Below are 22,330 nucleotides of genomic sequence, written 5' to 3' on the forward strand. Positions count from 1 at the left end.
AACATTTCTCAACTATTAATTGATTCGAGATGTACCATCAACGTAAGGAACATAAATGGCAAAACCCCACTTCATATCGCAGTTGAGAAAAATGATGAAACACTCGCCAAGCTGTTGCTTAAATACGATGCAAAAGTGAACATTCAAGACAGCAGGGGATATACTTCACTCCACATTGCAGTTGAAGGCTTTCAGTTCTTTGAAGACAGCCCAGATGTGTACATTCAACATTGGCTAGGATATACTCCACCACTTTTTGATGATAAAAGTCTCATCACGTTGTTGCTTAAAAACAATGCGGATGTGAACATTCAAGACAGGGTGGGATATACTCCACTTCACATTGCAGTTAAAGAAAATGATGAAAGTCTCGTCAAGCTGTTGGTGAAAAACAACGCGGATGTGAACATTCAAGACAGGGTGGGATATACTCCACTTCATTTATCTGCTCATAGAAGATTTTTTAAAATTTCTCAACTATTAATTGAGTCAAGATTTACTATCAACTTAAGGAGCACAAATGGCAAATCCTCACTTCATATTGCAGTTCAGAAAAATGATCAAACTCTTGTCGAGCTGTTTCTTAAAAACAATGCAGATGTGAACATTCAAGACCGTAATGGCCAGACACCACTTCATGTATCTGCTCGTGGAGGATATTTCAAGATTTCTCAATCATTGATTGAGTCAAGATGTAGCATGGACTTAAGGAACAGAGATGGCCAAACCCCACTTCACATTGCAGTTGAAAAAAATTATAAAAGTCTCGTCAAGCTGTTCCTTAAAAACAAAGCAGATGTGAACATCCAAGACAGAAATGGAGATACACCACTACATGTTTCTGCTCGTATAGGATTTTTCAACATTTCTCAGTTCCTAATTGAATCAGGATGTAACATCAACGAGAAGAACTTCTGTGACGAGACCCCACTCGATCTTGCTAACAGCCAAAGTAATGAGACACTTGTGAAGCTGTTACTTGAAAACAGCGCGCCAGTGTACCAAGGAGATCCACTATTGCAGAAACCTGCTAGGCATTCGCGTCTTGGCAGGGCAAAGAGAGCAATAATAAACAAATTTAAAAAAAAGGATCCATCATTGGGCAGTGCTGCTGGTTCTTCGTGTCGTGGCGACAGTTTTAGCTAAAACTGGGGCCCCCAAAATTGTGTCAGACGCAAAATTGTTACACCTTGCACACCTTTTCGCCTGTTTCCTACGTGTAAATCGGCTAGCGTAGGTGTGGTTTTACGTAATGTAAAATTATTTTTGTCTTTTATGTAGGTATATATACAGGTCACTTATGTTGTATTTTAAAACTCCCTGACAAAGTGTGCAGTAGTCACACGAAACACATTGGAGAAAATAAATCGTTTTACAACTGTAACAATTTGCAGACGTGCTGCTCACTAGTTTTATCTAAAAGATTCTTTATTAGCACTTAAATAAGCAACATGGCAAACAACACAGAGAACAGCAGCGCTGGACTCGAGCACCGATGAACAGACAACGACGAGCCAGCAACAATGCCCTCCGGTAGCCACTCCAAACTTGATTCTACAATCAAGTCTATTCTGAGAACGATAGTCGGTGAATGCTAAGACAGCAAAAAGTCTCGCTCGGTTCTCTTGGCAAGAATCAAAGTATTGGAGCACCATGCAGCAGAAGGCACGATCCCTAAGGGCCTTCGTATGCGAAACGTTAAAGCCAATGGCAATAACGAAACTCTGCAAGCAAAAATTAAGACATTATTCCTGAGGCAGAACTCAAGCTGCTGGATGCTGCTATTGACAATCTCCGCACTGATGTAGAAGCTAACCGGGAAGAGCTCAGAGAGAGAGAGAGAATCAAACAGTGAAAGTCCTACCTCGTTCAAAGTAAGTAAATCACTTCAGAGCCGGTGGATAGTCTCGTCGAAACAGCAACATCATTTGCGGAAAATCTCTCCTCAGACAACGCAGTCAATCGGGCTTCGAAAGCGTTACAAGCGTAAATTATTCTAAAAGAAAGCAAACTGCGACAAAGCATGGGCTTGAAAGAGACCTTTATCCCATCAGAACGGTCAATTCGCAAAATAATCCGGCAGGAAATTCATCGCAGGAATGATGTTCAACCTGTCGCCAGCGACCGGCAAAGAAAGGTCTGTAAGACAAAGTCGTTCAAAACGGCGACAACACAAACCGCGTGGATAGGGTTCATCTAAGTCGCCGCAAAGTCGTTCCAAATCGCCGAGATCAAATGCATCTTAACGGGTCAATTGTCCTTGCGCGTCGACAGAAAACGCCCAGGGCAAAGGTTTCGGCCCCACAAAATAGACAGTCACTCTCCAGAGGAAAAACGGCTTTTCAAATTGGCAACACAACCCCTGTACGACCTTTTTCCACGGAACTTGGAAATCCACAAACTTTCTCAGGTAAAACTCACTGAGTGCCAGTCCAAGGTTTTTGGCATGGGTCTTAAATTCAGGCCTTCGCTCAAGCCTCCCGCTGAAGCTCAGTTTGACTTACAGATCAAAGACTTTTGTCGCAGAGTTAGCCTACAAGATTTGTTTGCTGATCAGCCACAGGGTCCTAACTTTGATCCTCGATTGTACATGCCTACTGGTTGGAATCCACCGCAACAAAACCCCGAACTTGAAGAAACGCTCTTTGAATTTTGCAAGGAACTGCGGAGAAATATTTCCGAATGCAGGTCTCATTGGAAGGACAATCTTACAAGCCAAGACACAGCAGAGCTCAGCGAACTCAAAAGCAACTGCACTGTCAGGGTTTTAGTAACTGACAAGAACTTAGGTCCAGCGCTACTTCCTATGGACTAGGTCAAAAAGGAAACATTCAGACATTTACAGAATGAACTTTTATATGCCAAGGTCACTCTCGTGGACTGGTATGTTTACCGTGATAATGTAATTAAGAGCGCCTGTCCGTAAAAATCAAACATATCGTGGCAAGGGTGGAAAATTCGATTTCTTTCATATTTTAATGTTTGATGGGCTAGGATTAAAATCACTGTATAGTTTTTTCGGTGAAATATCCTTTTATTTCAAAGAAAAATGCAAATAACGAAAATCCGTTAAAATCGTCATTTGAGGCGCTAAATTATTACATGGGTTTGAGAGCCTCGCGTGCAAAAACAAATCATTCTACCGCCTTTAAAACACTCAAATCTTTTTTTAACAATCTCTAAATATCTGTTAGAATGATGTGGGGAAATATTGCGTTGTTCTGTGTATACGAAATAATTTAATTTCGAAGGCATACAGTTCACTGCAGTAAAAGTATTTCGTGAATAAAATTAATTTTCACTATGTGCGAAACCTTCAAATCGATTAATCTTCTGGTGGTTGAATGTTAGAAGGATGGTTTATAGATTCCTGTAAAAATTTCTTTGGGCAAATGATTAAGAGCGACGCGAGAGCTTTTCAAAGTCCGTGAAATATGCAAATATTTTGACCCTCTGCAGTAAACTTTGAAGTTGAAGGTCAGACAAAAATTTCAGTTCATGCACATGTCTTAACTCATATTAGGTTAAACTAATCACACAGAAAAACATTTTGAAATGTTCTAACCTGATAATATGCTTAAAAGACAAGTTCAAAGGCAATTTAAGCGCGATTCTCTGCTGGTTCGTCGCATAAGTTCGAGCCCTGTTTGTAACGTCCGATGTACACCGCGAAACTGTCGATGTGTAAATTCAGTGGTTGAATACAAATCTTTGATCACCTTTCGGCGCATTTCATCAAGACTGCATCTTCTTCGACGGCTTAGTCATTTGTGAAGTATTGCTTGGTTTATAGTGCACGAAAATATTACATCTGATCGCTGCTAGCCGATTGAATGGCAAAACTGAATGTCGGCGTGCGCTGCAGGCAGCCGTTTGTTCGTCACGCAATACAATGTCATAGACATTTTAGGGGGTGGAGGAGAGTGAAAATGCGAAAATGCTTGATAACTGAACTATACATACCCAAGGCTACAACAACAATAACGACAACAACAACAATTAAGATAGTAATTCCTTTAGTTACGTTCTTTTCCCCTTTCCCTTTATTTATTCGCAAATTCGTTTGCGCCCGCGGCCTGGTTGTTAGGAGCGTTTCCGGCGGAGAGGGGCAGGAGGTGGGGGGGGGGGCGTTGGGGGTGGGATTACATTTTACAAAACAGTATCAGTAGACTTATGAAGATCACTACATCCTTTGGCTAGCCCTTTCAATTTTTTAATACAATAGATCCTAGTATGAAACCAAAAACAAAGAGATAGGTCATGCCTAGTGTTTTATTTTTATTTATTTATTTTTTTTCATTCAGATGACCCCAAATATTGCATATCCGGTATAAATAGCAATGAAACAACGCACCCCTACGCAAAATATTGCCTTACTTTTGTTTCTTGAGTGAGTTGAACTCCATGAGAACATTGCACAACCCATTTTTTGTTCCCTTCATATGCCCCGGCTGGATGACCTGTGGCTTCATCTGCGTGTTTCTTCCTTAGGGGTGTTTTTCAAATACTATCAAATTTATGATGTCTAAATTAAACAATAACTAATATAAAATTCTTTCTAAATTTAAAAATATAATTGCTAAAAAAAATTCAGTCGAATTTATGGCTATGGCTACGGCCAATTGGCGTGTGAAAAAATGGCCAAATTTAATTTTGTGGCTTCCTAAGTAAACAAACCCTGGTTGTGCTAGTTTCTTGGCGCCGTTTGTTTGCTTAGAGGCGGGGCATGAGTGAATTTTTCAAGTCAAGTTTATTACACTGAAAATGGAGGGTTGTTGTTCTTTCAAATTCCTTGTTGGTGGAGTTTGTGGTTGTGACGCTAAAGATCGAAATCGTGATGCTAAAATTGTTCCGCTACTATCGTGTGACTGAAGGACATCGACAGACACAAGTCTCAGTATAAATTCACCGGGCCTGAAGATGAGGTTGATCTGATTTTATGTCGAGCGGCTAAGTTTAAAAAAAGTCAGAGCTTGAGCTCAATGACAATATGTCCAAACCACCGATCAAAACTTGGAATAGGATGGAGCAGAGGGTCCAGCACTAGGTCCAGGGTTCCAGAGCAAATTTCGAGCCATGGTAAAGGAAAAGGAGAGTGGCCGAAAGGTGAAAGAGGGCTGGGGAAAAAGGAGTCTGAGGTTATTTTACACAAGACTGGTTCGTTCGCACAAGTTGGGTCAGGTAAGTTTTATTTTTCATTATGTAGGTTAAGTTGGGTTATCAATGCTAAACTAATTGGTATTTCTTCGTTATTCAGGTGTATGTAGGAAATGTAGAGAGAGGTTGAAAGATATGACAGATATTGAAGAGCATGATCCTTCGTATCCAAATTCACAAATGGTTATTGATTCCAACATCAATGATCAAATAGCAAGAATGGCTCTGGTGAGTGTACGACACTTCATGTGACTTGAGAAATAAAACGTTACGACTTAATTCATTAGGTCTGGTGGAATAAGTTGTGTAGACCAGGTTTCCCTTCCTATGTGCAAGAAACAACAGCACACAAATGACGTCACATCGAAGACGTCATCCCATCGTGTATGGCTGTTCGGCGACCACACCCTCCACGCGTTTATATCCTAAAAGAGGCTTAGGTTTCATTTTCTATTCATTACGTGTATATAACGCAATTCATGTCTAAGGAGGGAATTAAATGACTAAAATAGTTATGTGTACTGTCAGAGCATCCCGAACACAAGTAAAGGACTGGAGACGATTTTGATGAGCTATGAAAATCTTTATTACACTCCTATAGACCCATGCATACTGTCTTTCATGCATACAGAACTTTACAAACAAAGCTGCAAGCAAATTAAAGGCCTAACGTTTGACTTTGTGTGCGTTTGTGTTACCAAAGTTAACACGTCGCTCAAATTTTTGGCACTTTGTAGTTAGTGGTAATTCTGAAGGCAATAAAGTTTGGAATTTTTTTATCCGTAGGATGATGACGAGGTAACCTTCAACCCTACCAGCGTAAGTCCAGTATCATCTCGGACACCAAAGAGCGTAATTTCGAATGTTGAAACACCGTCAAGTGTCTATTAACCGTCTGAGGGTGCTACAACTCCATCTGGAGATGACTTTGAAGCGCGTAGCACTTCAAGTGAAAAGCTTAATTCATTTTTGACTTCCATAGACATTAGCCCCATCCGTTACTGCATGATTACACCCTGGGATGAAGCTGCGGGAAGAACAAAACGGTTTCACACGCGCAAAGCGAGGCAGGTTGTCATTGCAGCTGTGGAAGAAATAGCACCTCATAGCGCAGAGATGTTGCTCAACTGCTTGCAGTCATCTAAAGAAGACGAACGTGACATAGATTCTACGTTGATGGGAGTTCTTGTCGAGTGCTATCAAAACGCAAGTCACTGGAGCACGCGTAGACAGATACTGTCGATCATGGCTGATAAGGTCAGCTTTAAAGTTGTCAAAACGTGGATCCCGAATCTTTCCAGATACAGATACAACATCGCGCGGCACCATATCTTACTCCATGGTAGAGGCTCTGTTGTTCCTTTAGCTGAAAACACAAGAAGGATAGTCTCACCAGTAAAACTTGACCACTTCTTGACATTCATTACCAGTCCGTACGTAATGCAAGATTTGCCATTCGATGAGAAAACCTTGAAGTTGTCCTCAAACACCGAGATTAAGATCCCAAACGTCGTGAGGACCATGATTTCCGAGCAGATTGTCCAGCAGTACCAGCGCTATTGCCATGAGACTGGCTTTGTCCCGATGAGTCGCCCTACACTCTAGGATACTTAAGGTTTGCTCCGCGTCGGTACGCAAGTCTTTGCAAGGACTTGACTATGTCTCAGCAGAGGGCGCAGAGGCCTTTGACGAATTGGTAGATGACAAGCTAGGTGACAACTATGGCAATGGGCTGTCATGGGCAAAAGATCAAAATGAGAAATTAAAGATAGCAAAACGCTATCTGAAAGGTGACTATAAGGTAGTGTATAATTCAATACAACGAATTTAGATTTCTCAGGTGTAATTCGTCGCACTAAAAGAGGATCGCAAGGGGTATGTTCGTACTGATGTCTTATCTTCGGGTTATTTTTAGTAGCCTTGAAGAATTAGTTTATTTTAGCCTCTTTTTTTTAAATAACGAAGATTTTTTACGTTACTTGACGTCATATTACGTCATAATGAACAGTTAAAAACCGCCTTTTGTAAAGCAAACTACAGACTCTCAGGTAAAGGAACATTGCTTTTAAGGCTTAGTTACAACGGAAACCCCTTGGGAGTATGCGTTTTCATGTACTGTACATTCGAGGGTTAATCCCTGTAAACGAAATGACTCGTATTGTACTGTGACTTATTAGTGACTACGTACTCAGATTCAGTTGTTTTAAATTAACATTTTCATAACATCGTCAGTGAAAATACGTAGAATAAATTTCCCACTCTTACCATTCGATTGTAGGTACATGTATCACCAAGTTCCAGAGTTCCAGATCATTGTAGGGCCTACGCCCTCAGTTATCAGGGTGATCCCGATTACATCAGCACTTGTAATCATGAACATTATCTTAGATGTGATCGGTGCGACTTGTTCTCGAATGTAGTCAGTGAAATTGAGTCTGCCCTGGAAAATGTTGACATCTCAAGTGAAGAGAAAGATGAGATGAAATGTGTCGTTTCTTTAGCATCGAAAAAAAATCGAAGCATCGAAAGCTCATTTGCTCAGATCAATCAACCAAGATGAAGCGCGGCTGGATGTCTTAAAGAACCTTGACACTCACTCTGTACTTTTAGTCCTGGATTGAGCCATGAAATACCTCCCAAGAAAATATCGCGAGAGCCAATCCTACTGGTTTGGAAAGCGAGATATTTCATGGCACATAACCACTGCCATGAAAAAGTGCGAAGGTCAACCTCAAATGCTGACGTTTGTGCACATTTTTCAAAGCTGTAACCAAAACAGCGTCACAGTTTTGGCTATCATTGATGACGTCTTGAAGCAGCTCAAGACAGCAATGCCTGACGTAAATCGTGTGCACTTCAGACAGGATAATGCTGGATGCTACCACAGTGCATCCACATTACTGGCAATTCAGCAGGTAGCTAGCAAGTCAACATTAACGTCAAACTGGATTTTTCAGACCCACAAGGGGGCAAAGGGTCCTGTGACCGCAAAGCAGCGACTATCAAGAATCACATGAGAATATATCTAAACTCTGGTCAAGATGTCGAGACTGCCGATCAAATGAAGAATGCCATAGAGTCCACTGGTGGGGTCCCTGGAGTAAGGGCTACGTTATGCGATACACAAGATATTCCCAAGTCGGCGCCTGTAAAGTGGGACGGTGTTAGCTTCATCAATAATATTGAGTATGGCAATGAGGGAATGAGAGTCTGGAGATCGTATGCAGTTGGCCCTGGAAAATTCCTGCCGTGGAGTCAGTTTCATTTATCGGAAAGCCACTCCGTACCAGTGCAAAACATATTGAAAGAGGCCAGCATTCCAAAAGCTCAATTTACTGCAATCACATCAAGGAGAAAATTATCCTAAACGAAGCAAGAAGATGATCAATTGGGATTGGTTATGGCAGAAGCTTCAGATGAACAGAGTGACGAGGACAAAGAGTAACTAAAGGAATTACTATCTTAATTGTTGTTGTTGTTGTTGCCTTGGGTATGTATAGTTCAGTAATCAAACATTTTCGCATTTTCACTCTCCTCCACCCCCTAAAATGTCTATGACATTGTATTGCGTGACGAACAAACGGCTGCCTGCAGCGCACGCCGACATTCAGTTTTGCCATTCAATCGGCTAGCAGCGATCAGATGTAATATTTTCGTGCACTATAAACCAAGCAATACTTCACAAATGACTAAGCCGTCGAAGAAGATGCAGTCTTGATGAAATGCGCCGAAAGGTGATCAAAGATTTGTATTCAACCACTGAATTTACACATCAACAGTTCCGCGTTTTACATTGGACGTTACAAACAGGGCTCGAACTTATGCGATGAACCAGCAGCGAATCGCGCTTAAATGGCCTTTGAACTTGTCTTTTAAGCATATTATCAGGTTAGAACATTTCAAAATGTTTTTCTGTGTGATTAGTTTAACCTAATATGAGTTAAGACGTGTGCATGAACTAAAATGTTTGTCTGACCTTCAACTTCAAAGTTTACCGCGGAGGGTCAAAATATTTGCATATTTTACGGACTTTGAAAAGCTCTCGCGTCGCTCTTAATCGTTTGCTCTTAATCAATTTTTACAGGAATCTATAGACGATCCTTCTAACATTCAACCACCAGAAGATTAATCGATTTGAAGGTTTCGCACATGGTGAAAATTAATTTTATTCACGAAATACTTTTACTGCAGTGAACTGTGTGCCTTCGAAATTAAATTATTTCGTATACACAGAACAACGCAATATTTCCCCACATCATTCTAACAGATATTTAGAGATTGTTAAAAAAAGATTTGAGTGTTTTAAAGGTGGTAGAATGATTTGTTTTTGCACGCGAGGCTCTCAAACCCATGTAATAATTTAGCGCCTCAAATGAGGATTTTAACAGATTTTCGTTATTGCATTTTTCTATGAAATAAAAGAATATTTCACCGAAAAAACTACACAGTGATTTTAGTTATATCCCAGGCTATCTAACGTTAAAATATGAAAGAAATCGAATTTTCCACCCTTGCCACGAAATTTAAAATTTGTCTGATTTTTACAGACAGGCGCTCTTAAGCGTCATGAACAGCTTATGTCAAAATACTGTCAGTTTATTGTCCATAATGTAGCTAAATTCCTCCGTAGTAACAATGATTTTGTTACACGGGCTAAATTCTATGTTATCCCTAAGATACATAAGTGGCCTATGGTGGGGAGATGTATACACCGTATTCACAAATGGCGGATGCGCGGGAAAAAACTGGAACTAGTCATCAAAACGAGGCGTTTTAGGATAAACAAAAAATAATTTGCCTGCGACTACAAGCTCACAGAGAGACTATTTCGCTGATAAGCTCTTAAACAGTAAGTTTTTCAGATCGCTGGTTTTATTCCGAACGAGAGAGGTCTAGTGTTTCTTGATTCGTTTCTTGTAGCAATCCCAAATGCAAAATAGACAATCACGGAAACAAATCGGTTAGAGTTTTTGTTTCCGAAGGATTCAACTTTCAAGCGCAGATGGATAGAGATACTACAGAAGTTTGTTTGGCATGGCTTTCGGAATCTAAAGGTAAGATAGGTTATGAAGGAAACAAAATGAACATACAAAAGGATGCATTTTTAACGAAAGTTGTGTGATCAACTTCGTATCGGACGTTCCGTGTGCAAGAGAGACTACAACCATTTGTCTAAACCGCTATAACACCAAGAAAAAAAAGACGAAGACGACAATGAAAAGATGTGAAGGATGTGGAGAGAAACGGCTGAACGAATAATTCAAATAGAAGCAACAGGTGAACCAAGACTTGTCTGTTTCGATTCATTTATACTGTAGCGGTACTGTAAACAACAAGCAGAGAATGCAGTTCCATCAAATTCAGATCATAATTTGTTAAATCAATCAAGTCATCAAAATCCAACTGTTTAATAATGGAACAAGCTCAGAAGGAACATTTCTTGCCTGAATGAGAAAACAGTATTCTGTGAAACGGGGACTAGAGAACACAGCATTGTGGCTTTTTAACCGGCATTTCGGTTGAAATCATTAAAGATTTGCATACTTAATTAGGTAATTTGTCAGAATTAGATTATCATATTTCGCTTTACACTGGGTTCCTTAACTTGCCATTCCTTGTAATGCAGTTACAATATAACGCATTTGAGAGTGACATTCCTGAATATCCTTGCAGGATCGTTTTCTTAAAATTGATACCTTACTTCCAGTAGTTCCTCTTGACTTTGGTAACTGCCACATTTTCAATGACTTGCATGAATCTTGGCCAATCTTGCGATGCATGATATCTTTTTTATTTCGGGGGAAAAGCGCCTAAAATGTACCGAAATATTTAAGTCTTGGCTCACATATTGCTTCCTTAGTTAAACTTTTCTTTCAGTAGCTTCCCTCCACCTCCTTTTGTTTTCGTTTTTTAGCATTAGAGCTGTTCACAATAGTAGCAGTTGGTTTTTGTAGCTTTTGTGATCGGAACTTCCGATTAGTAATCACCACGCAACCCTCTTTGGAACTGCGTCCGTTTGTAGATTCATTTTCTTTCCTTCGAAACCTGTTTTAATTCCCTTTCCAAAAAATACATTCATTTGAATAAACCTTTGTGGCTCCTGCTAGAGTGAAGATCTTTCTAACAACTTTTCATATTTACTGTAGACATTACACTCGAAGGTTTGAAACAAACAATCTAACTCAGTTTTTTTTCCCGTGAGTGTCTAGTTTGCATTTGAGATTGCTACAAGAAGCCAACCAATAAATAGTAAACACTAGAACTTGAACTCGTTCGGACTAAGTGATCAAGAAAACTCAATTTTTAGAAACTCAGCACTTATCGACCCTCTAGAAGCTTACATTCGCTGGAATTTTTTTTGTTTATCCTAAAACGCCTCGTTTTGATGCGTAGTGCCAGTCTTTTCCGCACGTGTCCGCCATTTGTGAATACGGTGTATAGCGGCCTCTCATTCCTATATCACTAGGCCTATTAGTATTTTTGTTGATGAGCTTGTCAAGCCTAAGATATGTATGCCTACCGTCCTTAGGGATTCTAGCGAGTTGATTCAGTTATTGGAGAACACAGTCTTGCCTAGATCCAATTGCTTTCTAGTCACCGCGGACGTTGTTTACCTGTATCCCAATGTGGATACTAAGAAAGCATTGGTAGCCCTCAATCTACTTCTTCGAGAGGCACAGGTACCCGAAACTTTATTATTGGTACTTGAGGATTATAGCGCTTTTGCTCATTCGTTTCACTCATGCACAATTGCGCTAAAATCGCTTCGCTCCCTCAAGTACATAACTACTTGTATTTTGCGCAAATTAAAAAAAATTCCAAGGTAAAGGTTAAATAATTTTTCCAAGAAGTTTCGCAATTTAAACATTTCCAAGGTCAAGGTTAAATAATTTTTTCAAGAATTTTCACAAATAATTTTAAAATGACTGTAAGCATAACTTGATATTCCATTTTCTAATATATATATTTCTTATCATCGAAACAGCTGAGTGATGCTTTGTTGATTTCATAACTTTCGAGAATATGTTGTGGACTTCTTATGGTTTTCATTTTATGATGGATTTGTCGATTATTAAGTAACACATCTTTATAATTTTCATGTTTGATTTCATTTTTAATAATATTCTTCTTGATTCCTTTAACAGTTTTTCCGCCTTTTTTATGGTCCTTTATATGGCTATACATTTTAGTTTGAAACTTATGAATTCTGTGACTGGGATTCCGGCTGCTTCATCCTTAAACTTTCCTATTACTTTTTTGTTAGTGGAATCGAAATATGGTGAATTTTCTGAGTAATTGCATTGTCAAATTTATTTTTCCTATTCCAGAGATCTTGATATACATCCATTGTTTCAATTTCGTAGGTTAAACTATCAGTATCAGTGAATAATAATCTAGCTTTGCTTCCGTATTTTTGCTCAATATAATTATAGTGAAAATCATGCGTTAATGTTTTGCTTAAATCTAAGATACGCATACCGACATATGCGGGTTTATTTAGCATTAGTCTTTCTTTGATTTTTTGAAGAGCTACGAGATTTTCATTAAAAATTTTACTACTGATGTAAGTTGGCTTACTGGCTAATGTTATCCTCTTTTCATCAGTAACTAATCTAACATCAATTCTTTTCCTTAAATTTTCCATTGTCTTTCCGAATACACTATTATTCATAAGTTTGAAAAAATCTTTTTCGAAACTGTTTTTGGCATTTTTCCGTTTTTCTGTGTTAAAATCGATATACTGTGTCAACCAAGGAGACTGATCAAATTCAAGTACACAATGAACTTTAGTGACTTTCAATCCGAGATTCTTGTATAATTGTAAGTTTCTGTAGTGAAGAACGGATTTTTCTTTATTATTCAGGGTTGGTATCAGTTTGTGCACAAGTCCACTTGATATTTTTTATTTTTCAGCAATATGTTGGCAATAATTGGACATGTCTTTTGTTACTTTTACTTGTTCCAGTCCAAGAGGGTGATCATTGTGAAGATTGTGTAATTCCTCTGAATACTCCAAATTAACCTCAGCGATGAAACCGTTTTTGCAATCATCTGTATATTTTGCGAGATTAGTGTCATTTATCTGTTTATTACACCCATTTTGAAATCACTGGTGATACTTGCAATCTGATTGGTTCTAAACAGTGCGATTTATTCACAAATCGCACCATTTTTCCTTCTAAATCGCATCCGTTTTTAGCCCTTGAAAATGAGTATGAAATAATAACAACCAATCAAATTTCATGGCTTACCTGCTATAGCTAATCAGATTGCAGAATAATAAAAGGCAAAAAAAAAGTCATTTTGGGGGAAATTTTGCAATTTTCCCCTTTTCCAAAAATTTGTTGATATTGACAAAAAAAAACCAGTATGATTTCAAAATGGGTGTAATAAAGTGGTAATTGAACTTCGTGTTGTGCATTTTTGGTCTGAAATCATACTTGTGATTTCAAATCGAACTCCCGCTGCGCGCTCGTTCGATTTTGAAATCACGCGTATGATTTCAGACCAAATTGCACTCCACTCAGTTCGATTACCATTATTTATCAGTCATCCATCTGAAACCTCCTGTTGGTAAAACTGATACATTGCCCAGCCATATAAGTTATTGGCGTCCAAATACATCAGATATTTACTTTTCTCATTTGGGTTATAAGTTTTCATGTATTTATTATTAGCAGAGCTGTAGCGGTTAGCAATATAGAAATACCACCACGCATGCGCTTTTCTATGAACTGATACATATCTATATCAGTCATCAGTTCCAGTCGGATAACCGTCATCTTAAGCATAGCATCCCAACTTTAGCCAGGACTAGTAAAATAGTGACATGGATCTAACTTGTAAAATTCTCGGCAGGTCTTTCAAAAGTTTTCAAACACATCAGCTAATAGAAGAACATCAGAACCGAGGTATAGATCATAGCAGTCTCCCATATTTTTTAATTTGAAGGGAGACCAGACATTTTGTGCATGTTGGTAATCTTCATCATTGATAGCTGAGCTTCGCGTGCGTCGAAGGCGCGCGCTGTGAAGCCCCATAACTAAGAGAATTTGGGAAACCCATGGATGCGAAAAAATTTCGTTTGGTTATGACGTCATTTCTGTCTGTCCAACCGTCCGTACGCAATCCCACAATGCTAAAGCGTAAGAGTTTGTTTGGCCGAAAGTTGCATGCTGCTGCCGCCCGCGTTTGTTTGGCGGGAAGTTGCAGCTGCCGCCCACGTTTGTTTGGCGGGAAGTTGCATGACCAACTGCGTTAAAGTGAAAAAATAATTTTGAAGAGAACAAAATACAAAGCGAATCCAAAGCGAATTTGTTAATTTGTCAATAAACATATTGGCAAACATGGAAAGAGGAGAAAGAGAGAGGGAACGAGCAAGCAGGCGACAAATAAGTAAATACGGAGTGGGGCGGGGGATGCGGCCCAAAAAATTCCACTTCTTATGACGAAATGGCAAAATCTATTGAATTTCAAGGCATAATGCACAACACCTCCTCTTTGTTTTATCAAAATTGCCAAATTCTTAATATATTTTCACAAAAGAACAGCTCAGAAACCATTATGAAGGACCATACAGAGATTATAAACACAGAAACGGGCAATTTGCTGATATTTTCATGGCTTCATTTCTTTTAATATGCCAGACAGCTAGGTAATGGCTTTCAATTGAAAAGTCTTTGGACTTTGAGCATGTCCCCTTTCATTAAGCTATGAATGTGAATTGTTGGATTCTTTCTTGCCCTACCCTCTTCAATTGGGCATCTCTCTCAGGAGTGCCCTCAGGGGGCAGGGCAACAAAGGGTCTAATGCTTCAGACTACTGGCATCTTTCATAAGACATTCAATTTTACACCATAAAAATATTTTATTATCACCCATGGGCATCAATAAATACCAGGAAAATGCCAGGGAAATGAAACCGCATAGACTACATATAGTCGGTTGGGATACATGAGAGTCAAGGAGAGAATTGAAGAAGGCACTGATTTGACTCCTTTATTATTTGAAGAGTATAGAGTTCACCAATAACTGTTATGACAAAATCTAGCAAGTGCATCTTTACCAAGCTGATTTGCTTCACTTTCAAGGTGATCTTGATTCTTTGTTTATGACAAAATAATTATTACTTTATTCCAGATTAGACACCAGAATACAAAATCAGGACCATCTAAATTCCCCACTGTCAATGTAATTGATCCATCTGAGCTTCACCCAATCAATGAAAAGGAATTAATTCTAGGACAGGGATCATATGGCAGGTGCGTTTTAAAAACATTCACAAGATTAAAGATACAGGTGGTAGAAAAACAATTGTCTGATGCAAAACACTAAGGAGATGGTAAAGGAGGCACAAATAATGCAGGCTCTCACGCACAAAAACATTCCTGCAATAATAGGCATCCAGGTTGAAAGGGAGCCTATATCACTAGTCATGGAGTTCAAAGGCGAAAACAATACATCCGTAACAGTTAGTAAACTATTGTATTGTGAGGAAGCCAATGAAATATTACAAAAACTTTAAAGTTCACTAACAAAAAAGGACTGGCTGATCATTTCTCATGATATTACAGATGCTCTTGCACATATCCACTCCAAAGGCTTTCTTCATTGTGATTTAAAATGAGACAACGTTCTTGTTAGTGATAAACATGGCCACATTATCGACTTTGGAAAAGCCTGTGGCAGTGCATTTTCTCCAGCAAAGACGTACACTTTTCACTTTGCTCACATTGCTCCTGAAGTTTTGAAAGGCTCCCGTTGTAGCAAAGCCGTTTATTCCCTCGATGTTTATTCCCTTGGCAAAATCCTGTGTGAAGTAGCAACAAAGCAAGAAATTCCAATGTTACTCGCCCACGCTTAAAAATGCTTGGATGTTAACCACACAAGGAGGCCAACAACAACAGGACTAATGGCATCACTGGCCTCCTTAATATGTAGTTGATAGTTAATATTGTTAGAGGAAATATACCCAAATCAAAGTTTCGTTAACCCAGGATTAGCTTAATCGGGCTTTGAACAACTGGGCCCTGGATTTTAAAAAAGTTAAAGAAAGAAAAGAGCGTTAAAACATTAAAACCCTCTACAGCTGTTTGTTGTGATGACTTCCAAAATAATGCCGGGCATATTAAGTACCTCATTCCAGTAGAGGAGATGAAATATCTTTCTGTTGAATACAACAAAGAATTTAATCTATATGTATGCTTTTGGCGAAACTTTTAACCCTTAATATACTGTCATGGGATAGACCAAAATGTCCATATTATCGACGTCTCCAGAGTTTATAGTAATCTTGGACTGCGGTCTGTATTATTCGTCGGTGTTCATAAGGGCAGATCTAACCATATGTGAATGTAGGCAAAAACTGGTATAATTAGTTAAGCTAAAGCCTTCTTGCAGCATAAAAAAAAACGAACACAAAGAAACAATCAAGAATAGAAACTGGGTATATCAGTTCAATTTGTTGCCATTGTGACAATAGCAAACATTCCTGCTCTTAAGATGGCACATCTTTTATTAGCAGGACTGCCAAGATGACACATCTTTTGCCAGTTTCTGTTTGCCATTGTCAAAAGAAAATTAATAAATGGAATCTTACAGTCTATTGGCGGAGACAACAACAGTACGAAAGAAGGTAACTTGTGAATAGCCTTAGCCTTTTGCATTTCAAACTGAAGAGACTTAAAACTTTCTCCCTTCTTAATGTTTTCAAAGTAGTAAGCTTTCTGTATCAATGTAAGCTTAATTGTGTGGCAATATCCTACATCCAGTACTATATTCCTACTATCAATTTGGAAATTACTCCTTGACAGGTGGCATGCCTCATACTCATACAGTTCAATGTAACCTTGAAATACCAATCAAGCTACCAGCTTGCACATAACTTAGTTTTCAAATTTTTCAATCGGAACTGGTAGGTGTCACACCTGAGACAGTGGCGATGTAACCTTGAAAGACTAATCATACTACCAGCATGTGCATAACTTATTTTTCAATCGGAACTGGTGGGTGTCACACCTGAGACAGTTCCGATGTAACCTTGAAATACTAATCATGCTACCAGCTTGTGCATAACTTATTTTTCAATCGGAACTGGTGGGTGTCACACCTGAGACAGTTGCAATGTAACCTTAGAATACTAATCATGCTACCAGCTTGTGCATAACTTATTTTTCAATCGGAACTGGTGGGTGTCACACCTGAGACAGTTCCGATGTAACCTTGAAATATCAATCATGCTACCAGCTTGTGCATAACTTATTTTTCAATCGGAACTGGCGGGTGTCACACCTGAGACAGTTCCGATGTAACCTTGAAATACTAATCATGCTACCAGCTTGTGCATAACTTATTTTTCAATCGGAACTGGTAGGTGTCACACCTGAGACAGTTGCGATGTAACCTTGAAATACTAATCATACTACCAGCATGTGCATAACTTATTTTTCAATCGGAACTGGTGGGTGTCACACCTGAGACAGTTCCGATGTAACCTTGAAATACTAATCATGCTACCAGCTTGTGCATAACTTATTTTTCAATCGGAACTGGTGGGTGTCACACCTGAGACAGTTGCGATGTAACCTTAGAATACTAATCATGCTACCAGCTTGTGCATAACTTATTTTTCAATCGGAACTGGTGGGTGTCACACCTGAGACAGTTCCGATGTAACCTTGAAATACTAATCATGCTACCAGCTTGTGCATAACTTATTTTTCAATCGGAACTGGTGGGTGTCACACCTGAGACAGTTGCGATGTAACCTTAGAATACTAATCATGCTACCAGCTTGTGCATAACTTATTTTTCAATCGGAACTGGTGGGTGTCACACCTGAGACAGTTCCGATGTAACCTTGAAATACTAATCATGCTACCAGCTTGTGCATAACTTATTTTTCAATCGGAACTGGTGGGTGTCACACCTGAGACAGTTGCGATGTAACCTTAGAATACTAATCATGCTACCAGCTTGTGCATAACTTATTTTTCAATCGGAACTGGCGGGTGTCACACCTGAGACAGTTCCGATGTAACCTTGAAATACTAATCATGCTACCAGCTTGTGCATAACTTATTTTTCAATCGGAACTGGTGGGTGTCACACCTGAGACAGTTTCGATGTAACCTTGAAATACTAATCATGCTACCAGCTTGTACATAACTTATTTTTCAATCGGAACTGGTGGGTGTCACACCTGAGACAGTTGCGATGTAACCTTAGAATACTAATCATGCTACCAGCTTGTGCATAACTTATTTTTCAATCGGAACTGGCGGGTGTCACACCTGAGACAGTTCCGATGTAACCTTAGAATACTAATCATGCTACCAGCTTGTGCATAACTTATTTTTCAATCGGAACTGCTGGGTGTCACACCTGAGACAGTTCCGATGTAACCTTGAAATATCAATCATGCTACCAGCTTGTGCATAACTTATTTTTCAACCCAACTGGCGGGTGTCACACCTGATACAGTTCCGATGTAACCTTGAAATACTAATCATGCTATTAGCTTGTGCATAACTTATTTTTCCATCTCAACTGGCGGGTGACACAAACTGTACATGATAATGTTTGCCAGCAATGACAATCCCGTTCACCTTAAGTAGCTTTTTTTGATGATTAATGTCTTTCAGTAGAATCTTGAGATTTTCCCTTCATGAAAAATAATCTATTATGATACTTATTCCTCGATCATTAACAAAATAATAAACAACAACAAAAGACAAATTATATAAGAAATGTCTGGTTTCTTAACAGAGTTGCCAGAGCCCTTGCTCTGGTGGCCAAATTACCCCAGTTATCAACTCTGTTGATAAAACCAAACATCATTTGTTTCTACAACCCATAGATGCATACGTAGTACAACAGTTTCTTTAGAAACCAACCCCTCATGATTTCCACCATTATTTTATTTTATTAAAACAGCTAACAAAGGAAAGCCTTGCAAATTTGGTTTCAAAAAGACAAGTACAATTGTTTCCCTCTATTTTGTTGGGATAATTTCCTGAAAAGTTCACTGTAAAAGGCTGCTCAATTTATTTTTCCAAAGCCTGCTGAAGTTATATTAACTGCAGCCTAAGTGCAACTAACTACATGTAGCACTTGACTTGTTCAGTTTGCTGCCTTAAAATAATAAAAAACAGAAACACTCCTCAAAGAAAATAAAACAAGGTTACCTGTAAGGGAACAACATACAGATTTATACAATGAACTGTATAAAACTTGCGTTTTGTTTGGTATAGCGGAGTTTGTGATTAGAGTATAGACACACAAATGAACTCATCAAGTGGCGCGATCAGTGCTTCTGACTGGTCAACAAAGTTTTGCAAACTCTTTTTGTGAGTAGCGGACAAAAAAATTTTCACAAGAAACGAAAACTGTCCGATGAAAAATTGAACAAAGACCATTGAGAGAGACCTCAACCAGTTTAAAAAAGCTAGAACTTTGTTGTGCCATCAAAAGGAAAGAAATATTTGCTCAAATTTGTCGACGATAGTAATCCCTCACAAATCGCAGTGAAGTGACTGACATGCTGTAAAATTTTGGGGTCAGCATTTCCTTCTGAAATAAAGGTTACTGTAGTTTTGAAAATATTGTTAGTGAAATTATTTTGGATTATACTTAGTTGGAGGATCACTATTGTATGTGTGTAGAAGTCTGAAAGTTTGCTGCAGGCAGTTTTTGACTCACCTCTGTCAATGTGATGCTCGCTCACGAAATGTGTTGAAATGTGAAATAAATTCCATTAAATTCGACCAACGATAAAACCAGGTAAGAGAGCAATAGTCCATCATAACTACAAAAAAATAGAGAAGTAGAATTATGAGTATCTTAAAAAAACATTGCTTCGTGATCGTCCAAAATCAAACATTTTGGTAGCATCGAGCTATCTCCTTGGTAACCGCGCCAAAGTTAAAGCATCAATGAGGCCAGGCTACTAGTCTGAACACAAAACGCAACACGCAACGAATTGTAGTTTTGTACAAATAGATGGAAAACTTACCTCCTTTTTTCCAACTGCTAATTGCGGTTGGTCACCGCTTGCCATGTATGGCCAGAAATTATTGCGTGCGTTTCAAAAAACAAAAGTACTCAATCTGGCTTAGCGTTTCCTCTCCAGCGAGATCCTTCATGACTCTCTTGAGCCGATGCCACATCCTCGATCACATCGTTTATGACACCTGTAGCGTCTTGGTAACCAAAAGCCCACAAAAATAACATAGCGATGGACAAATTTTCCACCTTTTCTTCAAAAAGGCATTGACTCGGCTGACCAGCTGCCGTCCCCTTTTTGTTATCAACAGCTTCTTCCCGGGTCAATATCTAAATTTTCATAAATCCCCACCGGTGTGTGCCGCCCCAAAGAGTATGTTTTTTTAGTCGTTTTGGTGTGAAAACGGGTATAGATTTTGACCACTAGGGTCTTAAATCTGGTATGGCTTTCAAGGGAACCGCGACGGCGTATAAACGTATTTGTCTTTTCAACTCCAAATTAATAGTAGAAAGAGAAGTATACAAAATATATCATTCGAGCTGAATTTTCGGGTGAATTTTACCAATTCTTGACTTTGGCATTGAGACGAAGCGTAATTATGCTACAACAAAGGTCTGAAAACGGGTATGGATTTTAGAGTCCAGGGACCCGTTTCTCGAAAGTCCCGGTAACTTACTGGGCCCGATAAGTATATTTGTAAACGATTTGTTGCCGATTACACAGTGATTAGAGACATGGTACTTGGGCAGTGATTTCATAGAATTATAAGATTTTAAAATTTGGTATTCAAAGCTAACAAAAGTTGACTTTATGAAGAAACATCAGCAAAGACACTTACCGGGCCCGGTAAGTTACGAGACTTTCGAGAAACGGGCCCCTGGTCTGAAAAAGGGTGTGGGAAATAGCATGTTTTGGTCTGAAATAGGGTTAGGATTTGGAGAACCCCACGGCACACCCCCACCGAAAATTCCGAGGAGTATTCCCTCCCCCCCGGGTCACAAATATCGCTCATGTTTGGGGAGGAATTTTACTTTACGTTTACACAAATTTGTTTTGGGGTCATCGGCAGCGGGTTTTCTGCAGCTTCTCCTCTTACCAGCGGTGTTGGTGGAGCTGGGATCGTTAGCTTGATGGCTGTCGTTGGTGGAAACGTGTACAACGTGTAATCGTTTCATGTTCAATAGACAAAGCACTAAATTCAAGGCCATTTACAAATTCTTTAAAAGGACTACAACAAAGATCCTTTTGAAACGAAATCGTCTGAGTTTGTTGCCGAAACAAAACAGCGAGAAGACCAAACGATAAAGGCCCGACAACTTCAAAATCTGACACAGCTTTGCCGTCGAACATGGCTTCGTCGGCTAGTCGAAAGGTAGCTCTTTTCACCATTTTAAAACCTTCAGGGAAAATTTGAACTACGGAGCTTTTTCGGAAAGCTTGCAGCTCATCGCTGATAACACGAGAAAAGGACGAGAAGCCCTTTCTCGGTGCCCGGCATCCTGTTTAAAACCGATAAAAACAACAGGTAAACGGAATGGAGTCTTTTATTCAGATCAAAGAATCATGTTACGACATTTATCACTCGATAATAACTTGATCTCAAAAGTTTGACAGGCTAAAGCGTCATTTTACAACGTTTACCAGGACTGTGTTTGGAGCGATGATAAGTTGATCTCCTAAACTTTGACACATTTTCACACTTACCCAACACATCTAAAAAAAACCAGCGTGAAATGATACTTACAGTGAAAGTCATATCCGAAGAAGACGAATTTGTAACAAACAGCGAAAAAAGAGCGAGAAAGGAATCGAGAAAGCAGGCGAAAAAGTAACTCTTGTAATGCAGAGCAAAGAGAAAGAATAGGAGGTGAGTTTCACTTTAGTTTAGCTTATATAGAAATCACAGTATTTGAAAATGCTTTTGTTGATTTTTTACTTTAAGCTGGGTTTTTTTTTCTGTAGAAAAAATGGCAGGAGTTTCAATTGTTTTTCTTGATCAATCACCATATCCTTACGTCGCTCGCTTGTCAAGCTGTCAAAACAAGATTAAGCAAGATTTTTACAGTGTTGTTGATCGGTCTTGATCTAGATATTTGTTTGGATTTACAAATTTCGGACTTTTTGTTAAAGCCTTCGTTGTCTGAAAATATCGATCCACGTAAATACATGG

General features: G+C 39.0%; 1 protein-coding gene and 1 pseudogene across 5 annotated transcripts in view; both read left to right on the plus strand.

The window, feature by feature from the left end:
- The window catches only part of LOC146455539 (uncharacterized), a 362,351-nt gene that overhangs the window by 125,637 nt on the left and 214,384 nt on the right, over positions 1 to 22,330 (plus strand). The window lies entirely within an intron of this gene.
- On the plus strand, positions 4,991 to 8,524 carry LOC146455545 (uncharacterized; annotated as a pseudogene).

Source organism: Pavona decussata, unplaced genomic scaffold, assembly GCF_977016875.1.
Source record: "Pavona decussata unplaced genomic scaffold, jaPavDecu1.1 SCAFFOLD_273, whole genome shotgun sequence".
Lineage (NCBI taxonomy): Eukaryota > Metazoa > Cnidaria > Anthozoa > Scleractinia > Agariciidae > Pavona > Pavona decussata.